The sequence below is a fragment of the Erythrolamprus reginae genome, chromosome 4 (assembly GCF_031021105.1).
Source record: "Erythrolamprus reginae isolate rEryReg1 chromosome 4, rEryReg1.hap1, whole genome shotgun sequence".
Lineage (NCBI taxonomy): Eukaryota > Metazoa > Chordata > Lepidosauria > Squamata > Dipsadidae > Erythrolamprus > Erythrolamprus reginae.
This window is the reverse complement of record NC_091953.1, coordinates 120079603-120096653: the sequence shown is the minus strand read 5'-3', so window position 1 is coordinate 120096653 and position 17051 is coordinate 120079603. Positions and strand designations below refer to the sequence as shown.

Sequence of the window (17051 nt, the reverse complement as noted above, 5' to 3'; positions counted from 1 at the left end):
CTGCCTAAGTTCCTTGTTTGCAGCTGTTCAAGTTGATTTTCCTATTTTAGCATATATGAATTCAAACATGCTTGGATAAACATGCCCAGCATTGAATAAAAAATTTAAAATAAAAATAAGTAAAATACAAAAAATAATAATTAAAAACAATAATAAATGGGAGACTTGATGAACACTAGGTCTTTTCTGCCATGTTTTTTCCTATATTTCTGTGTGATGATTATACATCTATTCGAAGAGGCTACAAAGTGGATAACCAAAAAGGGCAAATTGTTCGAACTGACGTATCTAAACTATATTTCTCTGAAACGTTGTTTTATTTTTAATCACATTGCAATGATTGCAGAGAAGAGTTTTTCTATCTTGCCAATCTCTTAATTCTTTGGGGAAAATGCAGAGACATCAGGCCGGATGGGAAATATTCATTAATAAAACTTCATGAAAAACATAGTTTTTATTCAAAGTTAGCTTTCTTTTGGATGTCTTGCTGGCAGTGAAATTAATGGAGAACTGACACCGACAGCACTGAATGCAGAATCCAAACAAGGATCGTGTACAATTTTAAGTGACAACCTTTACTGAACAATTTCCATATATCTGCTAAGAAATGTTAGCTGGGGAAAAAAAATCAAGTAACATGGCATGCATTATTTAAATTGCAGTATAAAACAGTTCTTTTTTGCTGTTGTTTTTTTAAATTATTATTTTTGCTCTGTAAATTGTATGTCATTTTTTTCCACCATGAATAATGCAAGTATGATTTGAATGGGATTATTTTCTTTCTACTGACTACAAATAAGCAGTTAATTCAGAATGAGGATGGGATGAGGATGATGAGTGAAATGTTATTGCTGCTGTACCGGATCCAGGTTGCATTTCATCACACAATGCAAATAACTTCAACAGCCTAAGGTAGAAACTAATATTGCCATTGTTATAATGGTTTGGTTTTGCTGAGGCATGTTATATTGCATTATCCAATGCCATGCCATCAAATCTGATTGTATGTATGTACAACTCAAGGCAATGAACATTGACCTGCAATACTACTTCATACTCCTTTCCCCACAACATGAGTTGGACTGAATGAGTGACCCACCCAATGGCCCATAGTCACCAGACCAGATTTTCCAGGCTAAGGAGACTAGAACTCACAGTCTCCTGGTTTCTAGGTCAGCTCTTAACCACCAAGACTCTAGAAAGAGTGCAGAGAAGAGCAACAAAGATTATTAGGGGACTGGAGGCTAAAACATATGAAGAATGGTTGCAGGAACTGAGTATGTCTAGTTTAATGAAAAGAAGGACTAATGAAAACATGATAGCAGTGCTCCAATACCTCTGGGGTTTCCCCAAATAAGAGGGAGTCAAACTATTCTCCAAAGCAGCTGAGGGTTGGGCAAGAAGCAATGGATGGAAACTAAACAAGGAGAGAAGCAACTTAGTACTAAGGAGAAATTTCCTGTTGGAACAATTAATCAGTGGAACAGCTTGCCTCCAGAAGTTGTGAATGCTCAACACTGGAAGTTTTTAAGATGTTGGATAACAATTTGTCTGAAGTAGTGTAGGGTTTCCTGCCTAAGCAGGGGGTTGGACTAGAAGACCTCCAAGGTCCCTTCCAACTTGGTGATGGTTGTTGTTGTTGTTGTTACTACTACTACTACTACTATTACTACTACTACTACAGTGAATGTCAGAAGAAAGAAAAAGAAGTCTGCTGAATTAATTACATATTTTGATTTAAAAATGTTCACATTTTTCACACTATTAAAAAGAATTACAACATTTTTAAAAAATGCATGGATGGTGCTTACAGTCCATTTAAATTTTATTGTAAAATGCCCAGAGTCACCTAGGTGAGGTGTGCGATGTAGAATGTGATAGATAGATGATAGATAGATAGATAGATAGATAGATGGATGGATGGATGGATGGATGGATGGATGGATGGATGGATGGATGGATGGATGGATGGATAGATAGATAGATAGATAGATAGATAGATAGATAGATAGATAGATAGATAGATAGATAGATAGATAGATAGATAGATAGATACAGTAGATAGAAGATTAGAAAATGGGTGGGTGGGTGGACGGAGAGATTGACAAACCAGCTATGAATTCAGCAATTTAAACAAAAAACTTGAATATCTTTTCTTTTAATTAAATTCTATCCTAAAACTATAGCTCATAGAACAATTTCTTTTGAATTTATTTGTTGTCTTTTTGTTAACATTTCTTCCGTTTTCTTTTTTTATGTTTCACTTTTCAACTGGGCAGGCTTTGAAAGTGTTTGTGTTCTCAGGCTTATGTTATTAAAATGTTCAATGCAAAAGAAAAAAGGGGTGGAGCTGAAACAAGAAAATCCAGGTTTTAGTTTAATTGTTTATACATATGTTTCACGCCGGCAAGCATTAATAGAATTGAGGTCTGCATGTCATGCTACTAAAAATACCTGATTCTCAGGTTTGACCTCAAATAAGAAGAACATTTCTATGTTTACTTACATTTATAGACATAATGTATTCAGTAGATTTGCTTCTAGTGAGTAACACTTTAAAAGAAAAAAACCCCAAAATGTTCTGCCTTATTTAGTTCTCTTCCTCTACCTTGTTAAATCACTTTTTTAAAGTCACTATAATTGTATATGATGAAATATTTTTGAAACACTGTTTTAAAATAAGGCTGATTTCCAGAATTCGAACTGCTGGAAACTTTGTACATTTTAAGGAAAATATAGCACCCATTTTGTGACATACCATAGACATTCAAGAAGGAAAGAACATTCAAATTAGAATATAGATAATGCTTAAATAAAGGTTGAGATCCAAATATAGCCTTGTTTATAAAATAGAACGGTAAAAAGAAATGGGAATTGTGTTAGTCATACCTCACATTTTCCATGATTCTAAGCCATATGCAAATCCTGAGTTGATCTGAAACCATGCTTTTTGCACATAACATATTCAAGTTACGTTCAAGTTCTTTTGTTTCTTTTTAAAATTTTGGGAATATAGATCTATTTCTAATTTTTGAAGCGTTTTTTTTTTAGCATGCTCTTTTAGCTAAGTATAGTAAAAGGCCAATTTCTGGACTGACAGGGAAGGACTGGCCCAAGACTTTCCAATGGAATTTAACCCTGCTGTTCTGTTCGAAAAAACTCCCTAATGTTATGTTCCCGGGTCTATTTGACCCGGACTGCAAATTGATCATTTTAGGTACTTATATTTGGTCTTTTTGAAAGCTTTTTTCACCTGGAAACAAGTTTGAACATTTCTGCACACAATGGAATGAAAATTGAACTGAAAAAATTAATCCTTATTGGTTTATTTTGCACATAAATGTGCCTCCCCCCCATGTTTGTGGATTTGTTTTAGGTTTATAAGGCCGGGGGGGTGGCCCTTTTGTGGAAAAATAAACCAATAAGAATCATTTTTTCAGTTCATTTCTATTTTTCTTATGTTCAGGATTGTTCAATTTAGTATATCAAAACTTTTGGGGGAATATTCCTTAGAGATTTGTAGCCTAAAAAAAGTATAAATTGAAACTAAATTCAAAAAACACGGGGGGAGGTTTTTTTTGATAAAAGTAAAAATATAAGCCTCAATTGTTTCAGTTCAATTTTCATATCATTATGTTCATAAATGTTCAAACTAGTTTTCCAGTTGAAGAAGTTTTCAAAAAGATCAAATTCAAGTACCTAAAAAAATTCTTTTTGGTCCGGTCATATACGACCAGAAACAGACTCAAGTGATGATTTTTTTTTGCCCAGAAAAGAATTAGCCACCACCCCAAAAATGTTTTTTTGATGATCAGCAATGTTAAATTGAGTAAATGAATGCATAAGATATTAAAAATATTTCGGATTTGAAGCTTGCGTAAATATAAAGTGAAAATGTTTGCAAGCAGCCAAGGGGGGGGCTTATTTATGATTGTAAACAACCAATAAGAACAATTTCTTTCAGTTCATTTATATTTTTATTATATTCAGAAATGTTCAAACTACCAATCCCACACTAACTTTAGTAAAATTGAACACATTTTGCAAGCAAAACTATCCATAAATTGAAAAATATTTCACAAAAATGGGGGGGGGCACGCATTCTATCAGCAAAATAAACCAATAAGAATTACTTTTTTCATTTCAATTTTCATATCATTGTGTGCAGAAATGTGTGGACTACTTTCCAAGTGAAAAAAGTATTCAAAGTGACCAAACATAAGCACTTCAAATGAAGAGTTTTCGGTCCGGGTCAGGGTGACCCGGGAACACAAGAAGTGTGACTTTTTGTTTTTCAGAAAGAAAGAAACCCCCCACACCCCAAAAAAAATTCTCATAGAGAGAACCCCTGAAATGATGAAAAGTCATGAAATTTCAAGTTTCATATATGCAGGGAAATTTTTTTACAGGGACTCAAACTTGGCTTCGGGTCACATGCTATTGGTCATTGGTCTTCTCATCATTCCTATCACCCATTTCCTCCCACTTATGACTGTATGACTGTAACTTGTTGCTTGTATCCTTACGATTTATATCAATATTGTTTCCTGATTGCTTATTTCTACCCTATGACAATCATTAAGTGTTATATCTTATGATTCTTGACAAATGTATCTTTTCTTTTATGTACACTGATAGCATATGCACCAAAGACAAATTCCTTGTGTGCCAATAAAGAATTCTATTCTATTCTATTCTATTCTATTCTATTCTATTCTATTCTTACCTGTTTTCAGCTCACCTGCTGCTCCAGATGAAGTTCTCAAGCTTAGATGCAACATTTCCCCTGGAGTGGCAAGATAGATAGCTTCTGATCTAGGCAAGGGCCTCCGGAGCAAACCCCAACTCAGAAACCACTCATTTTATGATTAAATCCCACTCTTTATTCAAAATCAGGCATACATGAGGAAACACAGGTTTTAAAACATCACAAAATCAGTTATTTTTCTCTTTAGATCTAGCTGTAATCTATGTCCAGAATGAGCGCCAGGAACTCAGTCTTAACTGCATTCCTGTGATAAAGCCCATTCATTTATTTAAAACATATAAGAAGAGCCATGCTGAATCAAGCCAAAGCCCATCAAGTCCAGCATTCTGTGTCACACAGTAGCCGACCAATTGTCCTTTGGGATCTTGAGCAGAAAGAGAAGGCAAAGCCCTCCCTTTCCCCTGACCCCCAACAAATGGTACCCAAGGGAATCCTGCCTGCCTCAGCCAACATAGAGGTGGCACTTGGACATCCGTTTCAATAACCACCAACAGTGTTCCCTCTAATTTTTTGGGGGGGTGGGCGGAAAAGTATAGTGTCTGAGCAGCAGTCCCTTCGGGACTGGGCGGCACAGAATAAATAAAATAAATAAATAAATAAATAAATAAATGAAAAATAAATAAATAAATAATAAACAAACAAATAAATAAACAAACAAACAAACAAAAAACCCACCCTGTTTTGCCTCAGAGAATTTCAAAATAAAATACTGTACTGTGTGTCTATAACAGTGAGCTCATAATAGGGCAACTCTTTCAATATCAAAATGCCACTTAAATAGTTGAGCTAGTTTCAAACTAGATTTTGATTTTCTTTCTCTCTTCCTTACTCCCATTCTTTTTCTTTCTCTTTTCCTTCCTCTCTTTTTTCTATCTGTTTCTCTCTCTTTCTCTCTTCCTCTCTCTCCCCTTCCCTCTCACTCTTTCCTTCTCGGCTTCTGGGCAGGTTTGGAAAACTCTGATTTGATGATGATTTTTAAGTGAGCGATTGTTCACTGCTCAGCTTAGAGGGAACTATGACCACCAATACACTTGGCATCCATGAAATTGTCTAATCCTGCCTTGAAGCTATTAAGGCTGACAGAGGGTTTTGCCTTCTCTTTCTGCTCAAGATCCCTATGTACAATTGGTGGGCCACTGTGTGACACAGAATGCTGGACTCGATGGGCTTTGGCCTGATTCAGCATGGCTCTTCTTATGTTCCTCCAATGTTGATTTGCCATTGTCAAATTAGAGTTTGCAATAAATGGTAAAAATAAAATGATCTGAGAACCAGTCATAACTGAATAATTGCAGCTTCAAAAATGAAAATGTTTTTAAAATGTCAAGTCTCTTTTTGTTTATGTGTGCATATACAATATGCTGATTCATTGTAACTTGTATGAATTATTAAGTTTATTTGTCTGTGTCTCTGTGTGTCTTCTCCATTTTCTCTTTAATATGCCTCTCATACTAGTATCATGTATATAAACATTGTTATATCTTGGTATACTACCAATACGTATTTGACAAAATAAATAAACATATATATATATATATTATATATATATGTTTTCGTAGATTTTCATGGGTACAGGTATGACGGGTTTCTTCCCATGTAGGATTTGGAAATTTCTGGCGACGTTTCAACGAGGTCCCACTCATCATCTTCAGGCTGGTGTTTCTGTCCTTGTTCTAAGGCGAACACTGTGAGACCTGAGCTGCCTTCCTTCTATAAATACTGGTGGCTGGGTGTGGTTTGATGGCTCAGCAATTGCCTGCTGTGTAGAAACTTCCTCAACTACTCAGGATATCACGCCTAATCAACAACCATTAACTAATCAGCATACTTCAGCTACATCAACGACCCCAGATGTTACCCCACTGACTCACCAGGAAGTTTCTACACATATAAATGATGAACTCTTGGAGATAACTTCAGCTGATGGTAGGAGAGTTGAATCCATATTTTTCTTCTAGTCCAATCCTTTAGTTCCTCTGCCATATTTTCTCTCTCTTTTATAGCTCAATTGAATTATCTAAGACACAGACTGCTACACTGTTGTTTTCATCCACTATTCATAGTATATACTTTGCAAAAGGAATTTTTATTTAATGTTCCAGTGGTACAACATCAGTTTAACATTTCAGCTACATTTTGTTGTTACTGAATTTTAATACAGAGGAAACCTGTACTGAAACACTCATGGGTGCCTGTTGTATTTAATTCCAGTTTATTAAGTCTTTAACTACAGGCCATTAAATGAGACTTAAACTGTGGAAAATAAGAGACAATCAGCTTAGTTTTTAGTAAAACAAAGTATTTACATTTAGTGAGGGAATCTCCTTCAGGTACTTGGCCTGTAAATTTAAGCTACTGTGGCAAAAAAAAGAGCTATATAATAGGCAGATAGCAGCAGCCTAGTCAGATAATTGCAGTTAGACAGCAAAAAAATACCATTTGATTATCCGAATTTTGCTGTTGGCATTTAGTATCTTAAGAATCTTCTCTTACAAGTACTCAATATATGTAACAATGAGACTGGCCTAAATGTCATGCTGTTAACTCTCGCTATTATATTTTGAAATCTTTGGGCTATGAAAGTCTGGTATAATTTTTATAGAGGAGCCTCTAATACAGAGGTGAAATGCTACTGGTTCGACCCAGTCCAGGTGTACTTGTAGCGGCAGCTGCCGGTGGTTTGGCAAACCAGTGGCAGCGCAAAGCTCCGCCCACCCACCTGGATGTCACCATTTTCTTATTTTTAACCCTCTGTGCATGCACAAAGAATTCTGTGCATGCGTAGAGGGCGAAAAAGCATGTGCTTCCAAACCAGAAAGGAAGGGAAGTAGATTTTACTGCTGCTCTACAGATGTGAAGGATGGAGGGAAAGAGGAGGAGACAATGGCCAACCTCAAGGTGGATGAACTCAGGAGGAGTCCAGAGGAAGACCTGAAGGTTAGGGACAGATTGTATGAAGGAAATATTTGTGGTTGCCAGGAGTTGAAAATTACTTAATGACACATAACACTGGGGAACAATTTGAAACACAATTTCTATTGAGTTTGGTTTTGAGCTTTTTTATAGTTAATTAGGCATGCTGGTTTCAAAACTGTAGTTAGTTTTCTTCTACCATGTCAAGTTCTTTCTCTACACCTTATGAGAATGTGACCACTCTAGGTTGCAACATGAGCATCAAATTGCATTGAGCGATTCCACCAAGATTTGAAAGTCATGGAGACACGGTTTCAAGGTAGATGGGATGTACATATGATGACTGACTATTGGAGCATCAAGTGAGAATGTCCACAGATTAAACATTCCAGAAAAAGCTATAAATGAAATTGTTTACCTTAATAGTATAAATACCATTCAATTAAAAAAAAACTATTTGTATGAACACAATTTAACTTGCAGTAACTATTATAGCCTTTATATGAATAAAATTATTCTTTGTAAACAGTATATTTAGTAGGTTTTTACTTTTCTTTCTATTATATGCACAATTTGTATGACTTTTTAGGGTATCCTGTAGCTTAAAAAATTGACGTAATAGACAAAAACTGTGGTTATTTTTGGATCCAGAGGCCAAAAAAAGTTGAAACAAGTCACAGATTTATGACAACGAAATTGCTGTTCCCCAGTGTAATCATTCAAGAAGAAGATCTCAGAAACTGATGATGATTTCAGGGTTATTATCAGGGTGTTGTATGTCAAAAAAGTGAAGATGTCATCCTTGACCGTGTGATGCCTCTCAACCTCTTTATTATTTATGTTGCACATGGAACTCATATAAAAAGATTCTACCATCTTGACTTTTTGAACACCTCCTTCCTTTATGTCTCCCCTGGTCCTTCTTTTCATTAAACTAGACATACTCAGTTTCTGCAACTGTTCATGTTTTAGCCACTAATCCCTTCCTTGGATGACTCACGTGTCAACCCTAAAGTAATCTCCACAAATCCAGTCTCTTTGTCTTCCACAATAATATATTGTATTGTAGTGCAATACATCCTTTCAAGAAGGATGCAGAGTGATGGGACATGTTTGGAATAAGCTATTGAGTATATATTTTAACTGGATATCTATAAATGTGTTTCTGTTCTGGGGAGCTATTAATAATACATATTTCTTGTACATATTTTTATATGGATTTCCCTGGATTCCTGTGTGTTGTATAAGATACTAGAGACACATGGACACAAGGTGATACTTAATTTAAAGTATTATTAAATCCACAAATGTAAGAACAGAAGCGCTTTGAGAAATAAAAGTACGTTTCACACAGCATCCATCAGATTATACAATTAGCCTAAAGACAGAGATGGGACATTTATAGAAAGAATGACAAGGGTTTTTTGAGGAAAGTAAAAGAAGGCAAAGAGGGAATTCAGTTTCTCTGACCTCTAACATGCTTCAGAACTTGGAGGCACCAATTGTTTTGTTTATGATCAATTTGGAAGTAAAGACTTTTTCTTTCTGTTGTGGTTATTATAACTTTACTTTTTTCCTTCTATTATCTATGATTGTTCTGACCAATTTTTTATGGCTTTGCTCCTATTTTGCCTAGCAACAGTTCCCGTTCATCATTTAAACCTTGATATTAAATGAACATTTAGATTCAAGGCATCTCTTGATGTACTACTCCAGTGATGGATAATCTTTTCAGAACTGAGTGCCAAAAGCAGACGCATGTGCAAAAGCACATCTGCATACACGCACACCCATATTGCAATGCACATACTGTGTGAGCTTCCAAGCCCCTCCCCATGCATGCATGTGTGATCCTTGCAAACATGGCCCATCCCACCTCGTGCATGCGCAGAAGAAAACCGATAACCAGCTGGCCGGTGGGAGGTGCATAAGCATGCGTGGCAGAGTTGAGCTGGGGCAAGGACTTGCAAGCCTGCTGAGAGGGCTCTTCGTGCCATCTGTGGCAAGCGTGCCATAGGTTCACCACCACAGTGCTAGGCAGGAGGCATTTTAACTGTGTTGAGTTTTCTTGTATAATCTGCTATCGTCTCTCTGTGTGTGAGAGAAAGTGTGTGAGAGTGTGCGTGTGTGCATGCACGCAATATATTATTATTATTATGTCAGTACAACACAGCAAATGAGATCACTATGCTGGATTTCGTATTTCATCACCAGTCGGGCGCTTCCCAAGCACCTAGGACTGCATGATGTAGCGGCGAATTATGTTTGCCTATCCCAGTAAAGCGACCTTTTGCAATTGACAGATGGAGATTTTGTCAATTCCGATGGTTTTCAAATGTCCGCTGAGATCCTTTGGTACTGCACCCAGCGTGCCAAGTACCACTGGGACCACTTTCACGGGCTTATGCCAGAGTCATTGCAGCTCGATTTTTACATCTTCGTATTTCACTAATTTTTCTAGCTGCTTCTCCTCAATTCTGCTGTCTCCTGGGATTGCGATGTCGATAATCCATACTTTCTTTTTCTCCACGATCACAATGTCTGGTGTGTTATGCTTCAGAATTCGGTCAGTCTGACGTCGGAAGTCCCACAGTAGTAGTAGTAGTAGTAGTAGTAGTAGTAGTAGTTGTTGTTATTATTATTATTATTATTATTATTATTATTATTATTATTATTATTAATTAGATTTGTATGCTGCCCCTCTCTGTAGACTCGGGGCGGCTCATAGTAAAAAAAACAATGTACAATAACAAATCTAATATCTAATATTTAAAATATCTAAAAAAACCTTATTTAAAAAGCAAAACATACACACAAACATACCATGCATAAACTATGTGTTAGTTAATCTATCTGAGCAATAAAGTACATCTTCATTCTTTCTGAGTTATGATCGTGACCTTTGGATACTATACATTTATCTTCCCATGCTGATGAGTTTTCGGTGGAAATCCAAATTATTTTCTCCCAACTAAGAGAGATTGAATTTTATATTTTTTCCCCTTAAATATATAAATAAATAAATACAACCCAGGAGTGTATAAATCAATTGGATAAATGCTGCGCCACAAATAAAAGATCCTTCAAAAATCCTTTACACTGTAAATGTGCAGAGGGTCTCTGGAAATAACTTTTGTGAGATCTGAAAAGAAATTAAGAGCACGGTTATTATATTTTTATTGCATTGCAACTGTAATATGTGTGTTAGTAACGTAATGCATTTTTATCACTTAAATCCCATAATGTCAATATTCGTACATTTTACATTCCTGGACAGTAATGACCATCATAAATTATTGGCAGCGTATCTGTTTATCTGGGGGGGGGGAAATTAAAATTATTACCTCTTAAAAGTGTATAATGCTTAACAGCTTGTCTGTTTGTTTATTTGTTTGTTATGAAGAATGGGAATCTTTTGTCATTTGTTTATAATCAAGATTACCGTAGGTTGATACCGCTATGGACCGGATCTATGAACCAATAGTAATGGTGGTGGGAGACTCCACCCACCCATCCTGGATGCTTCTGTGCATTTGCAGATGTGTGTTGCACATGCGCAAGCATGCACACAAACCAGTAGCTATGGGATTTGCAGCCCATTACTGGTTAAGACCTATTTAATTGGTATGACTTATTGCCCTGGAGTCATATTTTTACAGATGAAAATTTTTTATTTTTGGAAATGTATGTCAACTCATTACGTGGTATGAGCTTAAGGTGACCAGACGTCTCGCTTTCTGCGGGACAGTCACGCTTTTTCCTAATCTGTCCTGGGTCCTGCGCCTTTTCAGAAATTGCACCTTTGTGCCTACTGTTCCTGTCCTAATGTATTTTTTAACTTTTCTATCTCTACTTTATACTTATATTATGTTAAACATACTACAATACATAGAAACATAGAAGTCTGACGGCAGAAAAAGACCTCCTGGTCCATCTAGTCTGCCCTTATACTATTTTCTGTATTTTATCTTAGGATGGATATATGTTTATCCCAGGCATGTTTAAATTCAGTTACTGTGGATTTATCTACCACGTCTGCTGGAAGTTTGTTCCAAGGATCTACTACTCTTTCAGTAAAATAATATTTTCTCATGTTGCTTTTGATCTTTCCCCCAACTAACTTCAGATTGTGTCCCCTTGTTCTTGTGTTCACTTTCCTATTAAAAACACTTCCCTCCTGGACCTTATTTAACCCTTTAATATATTTAAATGTTTCGATCATGTCCCCCCTTTTCCTTCTGTCCTCCAGACTATACAGATTGAGTTCATTAAGTCTTTCCTGATACGTTTTATGCTTAAGATCTTCCACCATTCTTGTAGCCCGTCTTTGGACCCGTTCAATTTTGTCAATATCTTTTTGTAGGTGAGGTCTCCAGAACTGAACACAGTATTCCAAATGAGGTCTCACCAGCATTCTATATAGCGGGATCATAATCTCCCTCTTCCTGCTTGTTATACCTCTAGCTATGCAGCCAAGCATCCTACTTGCTTTCCCTACCGCCTGACTGCACTGTTCACCCATTTTGAGACTGTCAGAAATCACTACCCCTAAATCCTTTTCTTCTGAAGTATTTGCTAACACAGAACTGCCAATACAATACTCGGATTGAGGATTCCTTTTTCCCAAGTGCATTATTTTACATTTGGAAACATTAAACTGCAGTTTCCATTGCTTTGACCATTTATCTAGTAAAGCTAAATCATTTACCATATTACAGACGCCTCCAGGAATATCAACCCCATTGCACACTTTAGAGTCATCGGCAAATAGGCAAACCTTCCCTACCAAACCTTCCCCTATGTCACTCACAAACATATTAAATATTAAATACAATACTATATTTGTATGACAAATAAAAAAAAATCTCTCTCTCTTCTCTATAGTGACTTCCTGTGTACTTCCTGTGTCTTCCAGGTTGCACTTCCTGTGTCTCCCAGTACTTCCTGTGTCTCTCTCAGGATAGGCTTCAGCCTGAGGCCATGCTTGCAGGATGCTGCCTGTACATCACAGAGAGGTAAGGGCGTCCCCCAGAGAGAAATGGAGAGAGGATGAGAGAGAAAAAAATAAAGAATTATTTTTGTCACCCCCACCCCCCCATCAATATTGTCCCGCTTCAGCAACTTAAAAATCTGGTCACTTTATATGAGCTATATCTAAAAATGCTAAGTGGTTGTTGTTGGTAGGGTTTGTGTTGCTCTCTATGTAATAACTAATCCTGTCCCATGCTGGTTTTTTTTTTACTATGCCATTTTAATAGAGCATGTATTAGCTATTTTATTTTATTCATTTTAATATTGTATTGTATTTTTATTTATTTATTTAATTTTGTTATTCATTTTATATTTTATTGTTCTCTCTCTCTCTCTCTCCCTCCCTCCCTCTTCCACCCCCCTCTATCTGTATATACTGTGTTTCCCTAAAAATAAAACCCTGTCTTATATTTTTTAAATAAATGCTTGGCCTTATTGCGCTCGAAAACCTTATTAGGCTTCTTATCCGGGAATGCTTTATTTTGGGAAAAACAGGGTATACCTACTTACCTACCTACATACCTACCTACTTACATACATACTTACATACTTACATACATACATACATACATACATACATACATACATACATACACACACTATCTCTCTCTTGCTATCTCACTGTACCGATCCATCATATGTCTGTCTGTCTGTCTATCATCATTCATATATATACACACACACATGTATACGTATGTATGTATGTATGTATGTATGTATGTATGTATGTATACACATAAAGTATGTATCACATGTTTTTTGCTGAATTTTTAAATTTAAGGGAGACTAGGATAGCACTATTTCGGCCTTGTTCTGGCGTCATCAGCTAGCCATACCCTTACTGAGATTTGTTCCTGCAGCTTCTGCCTTGAAAGGTAGAGAATTAACCTCTAGGCCACAGGGTTTGATCCCTTCAGCTTTGTACCAGGGAGGGGCTATATGTTTTTTCTGTTGGATCACCCTGGTATATTGAAAGAGTGTCACAGCTTCCTTTTTGTCTCTCGGCCCAACCCAGGGTCATTTCAATGCAGTTAATTTTAGTCATAGCCGACAAAATATATTCTGTATGGTATCACACTTTTTTTGCTCAATATTTAAAAATAAATATATTAAATATATATTTAATATGTTTAATATAATTTAATATATATTCATAATATTATATATATATACAGTGGTACCTCAAGATACGAACCCCTCGTCTTACGAACAACTCGTGATACGAACCCGGGGTTCAGAAAAATTTTGCCTCTTCTTACGAACTTTTTTCGAGTTACGAACCGGCGTTCGGAGACTGCTGGGAAGCCGCGCGGCTGTTTTAAAAGGTGACAGCCGGGCGGCGGGGCTTCCCAGAAGCCTCCCGAATGCCGGTTCGTAACTCGAACAAAGTTCGTAAGAAGAGGCAACATATTTCTGAACCCCGGGTTCAGTTCGGGAGGTTGCTCGGAAGCCCCCCAGGCCGGCTGTCACCTTTTAAAACAGCCGTGCGGCTTCCCAGCTGTCTCCCAAAGCCGAACGCCAAAGCCGAACTTCCACGTTCGGCTTCGGGAGACAGCTGGGAAGCCGCGTGGCTGTTTTAAAAGGTTGCAGCCGGCCTGGGGGGCTTCCCAGCACCCCCCCGAACCCCGAACTCGTGATCGGGGGGGTGCTGGGAAGCCCCCCAGGCCGGCTGTCACCTTTTAAAACAGCCGCGCGGCTTCCCAGCAGTCACCGAAAGCCATTCTTTTGCGGGGGGTTTTTTGGTTGCACGGATTAATTGACTTTACATTGTTTCCTATGGGAAACAATGTTTCGTCTTACGAACCTTTCGTCTTACGAACCTCCTCCTTGCACCAATTAAGCTCGTATCATGAGGTATTACTATATATGTATGTATGTATGTATGTATGTATGTACGTATACACATACATACATACATACATACACACACACACACACACACACACACAGCTGAAGGAATTGGATACTGTAGCCTAGAGGTTAGTTCTCTTCCTTACAAGGCCAAGGTTGCAAGTTCAAGTCCCAGTGAGGGTCTGGCTAGCTGATGAGGCCAAAATAAGGCCGAAATAGATCTATCCTAGTCTCCCTTAATTTTCAAATTCATCAAAAACATGTGACATATATATATATATATATATATATATATATATATATATATATATATACACACATACATACATACATACATACACACATACATACATGGGTGGGCTACTGCCCGGATGGGGGGGGACGCAGTGGGGTAGCGAAAATGGAACTCGACCCCAGAGAATCCAATTTGCACTGAAAGATATTAAAAGAAAATGCAGCGTGTCCTGCATACGCCACGGCCACAGTGTGGTAGCAAAAAATTTGGTAGCCCTTCCGTGCATATATACATATATACATACATACATACATACATACATACATACATACATACATACATACACACACTGTATAAGTATTTAAATGTACATTTTAAATGCATGAAACTTCAACTTTAATGAACTTTAGAAGCTTTAACTCCTAATGAAAAGGAGTTTGGATAGCGGGCTGCAAAAATATTGACATCTTCGGCAGTAGAAAGATTACCGAAAATGTTATCTAGCAGTCATTAAAGTTTTTTTCCTTTTTCTTCTTCTTCTAGCTCTAGTAAATGGCCCTTTTCCAGTCTATTCTCATTAAAACACACTGTATAGTAACAATATTAATATAATAATATATTATATAATAATAATAATAATATAATAATAATAATAATAATAATAATAATAATAATAATAATAATAATAATAATATATTGTAGTCAGTCTGACTACAAGCATAGACATGATGCTGTGGCACAGATGATCCACTGGAACTTGTGCTGGAACTACCATTTCCCAGTAGCAAAGAACTGGTGGGATCATAAGCCCCAAAAAGTGGTCGAAAATGAGCAAGCAAAACTACTGTGGGACTTCCGACTTCAGACTGACCGAATTCTGAAGCATAACACACCAGACATCCTGATTGTGGAGGAAAAGAAAGTATGGATCATCGACATTGCAATCCCAGGGGACAGCAGAATTGAGGAGAAGCAGCTAGAGAAATTAGTGAAATACGAAGGATCTCAGCGGACATTTGAAAACCATCGGAATTGACAAAATCTCCATCTGTCAATTGCAAAAGGATGCTTTACTGGGATCGGCAAACATAATTCGCTGCTCCATCACCCAGTCCTAGGTGCTTGGGAAGCGCTCGACTGGTGATGAAATACAAAATCCAGCATAGTGATCTCGTTTGCTGTGTTGTATTGACATAATAATAATAATAATAATAATAATAATAATAATAATAATAATAATAATAATAATAATAATAATTTCTTAAAGAAGAATTGTGGGTGGCAGTGAGTCAGTAGTTGCAACTATTAAACATTTCTGTGATGGGAATCTACAATGTTTGTAATTACTTTTTGAGATTCAGTGTGTCAAAGTGGGCAAATATAGATTTCAGAACTTTCTCGTTCAAACCTGTCTTAGGTGAAATAGATCCCTGGGTGGCCTTGAGCAGTTTAATCCTAGCACACCAGAGTGGCTGAGAAAAGTAAGTTGGTAAGAAAGTTTTTTTTAAATGTACTGAAACAGAATTCAACATGCTAATATAGTTTAGGTGTGTTCTGACCATTTCACACATACATTACGTTAGTCATATTACTCTTCAGGTGAGGTTGGATAGAATTTAAGCCAATCTAATTCAGCCCAAAGATCTGATTCTCAACCCCAACCTATTGACTGAAAGGCAACAACTAAGTCTACAACAAAGTGGGAAAGCTCTAAGGCATTCCTGATATTGCCAGAAGCCATATAAGGCTTTATATACTCAAAATGTTTTAAGTACACTATACGAAATTATTATACGAAAAATATATTCATCATAACCAAGTTGTTAATAAAATATTATATACCTTCCGTTAAGCAGTGTTAAATATATAGTCACAGTAATCTTGGGGATGAAAAATATATTTGAACATTTTGAATTGTCTTAGATTTGTAAGACAGAACAGTATGATTAATGGAATTAATTCAGCCATGGATTTAATATTTGCTTTGGTGTCTCTACATGCTCAATTTTTTATGGAACATTACAAGAATTATGCCTCAATAAGAAAACTTGGTATAATCAGAAAAAGGTTACATGGATTTAGATATTTTGGTGGGGTTTGAGAGGGGGGGGGAGATGATAATTTAAAATTTCACTGTCCATGTTAAAATCTAAAATTTGTACTGTTTAAAAAATAACAAATGTTGCAGAGCAGTAGATATTTATTTAAAAAGAAGGGCACTTATAAATTACACTAACAATGCTCCAAATATTC

At 36.6% G+C, this 17051-nt stretch overlaps 1 long non-coding RNA gene across 1 annotated transcript in view; it reads left to right on the top strand.

Moving 5' to 3' along the window:
• The window catches only part of LOC139166976 (uncharacterized), a 92448-nt gene that overhangs the window by 45495 nt on the left and 29902 nt on the right, over nt 1-17051 (top strand). The window contains exon 2 of the long non-coding RNA XR_011559065.1: nt 12597-12696. This is a non-coding gene — a long non-coding RNA (uncharacterized lncRNA). The remainder of the gene's footprint in view (nt 1-12596; nt 12697-17051) is intronic.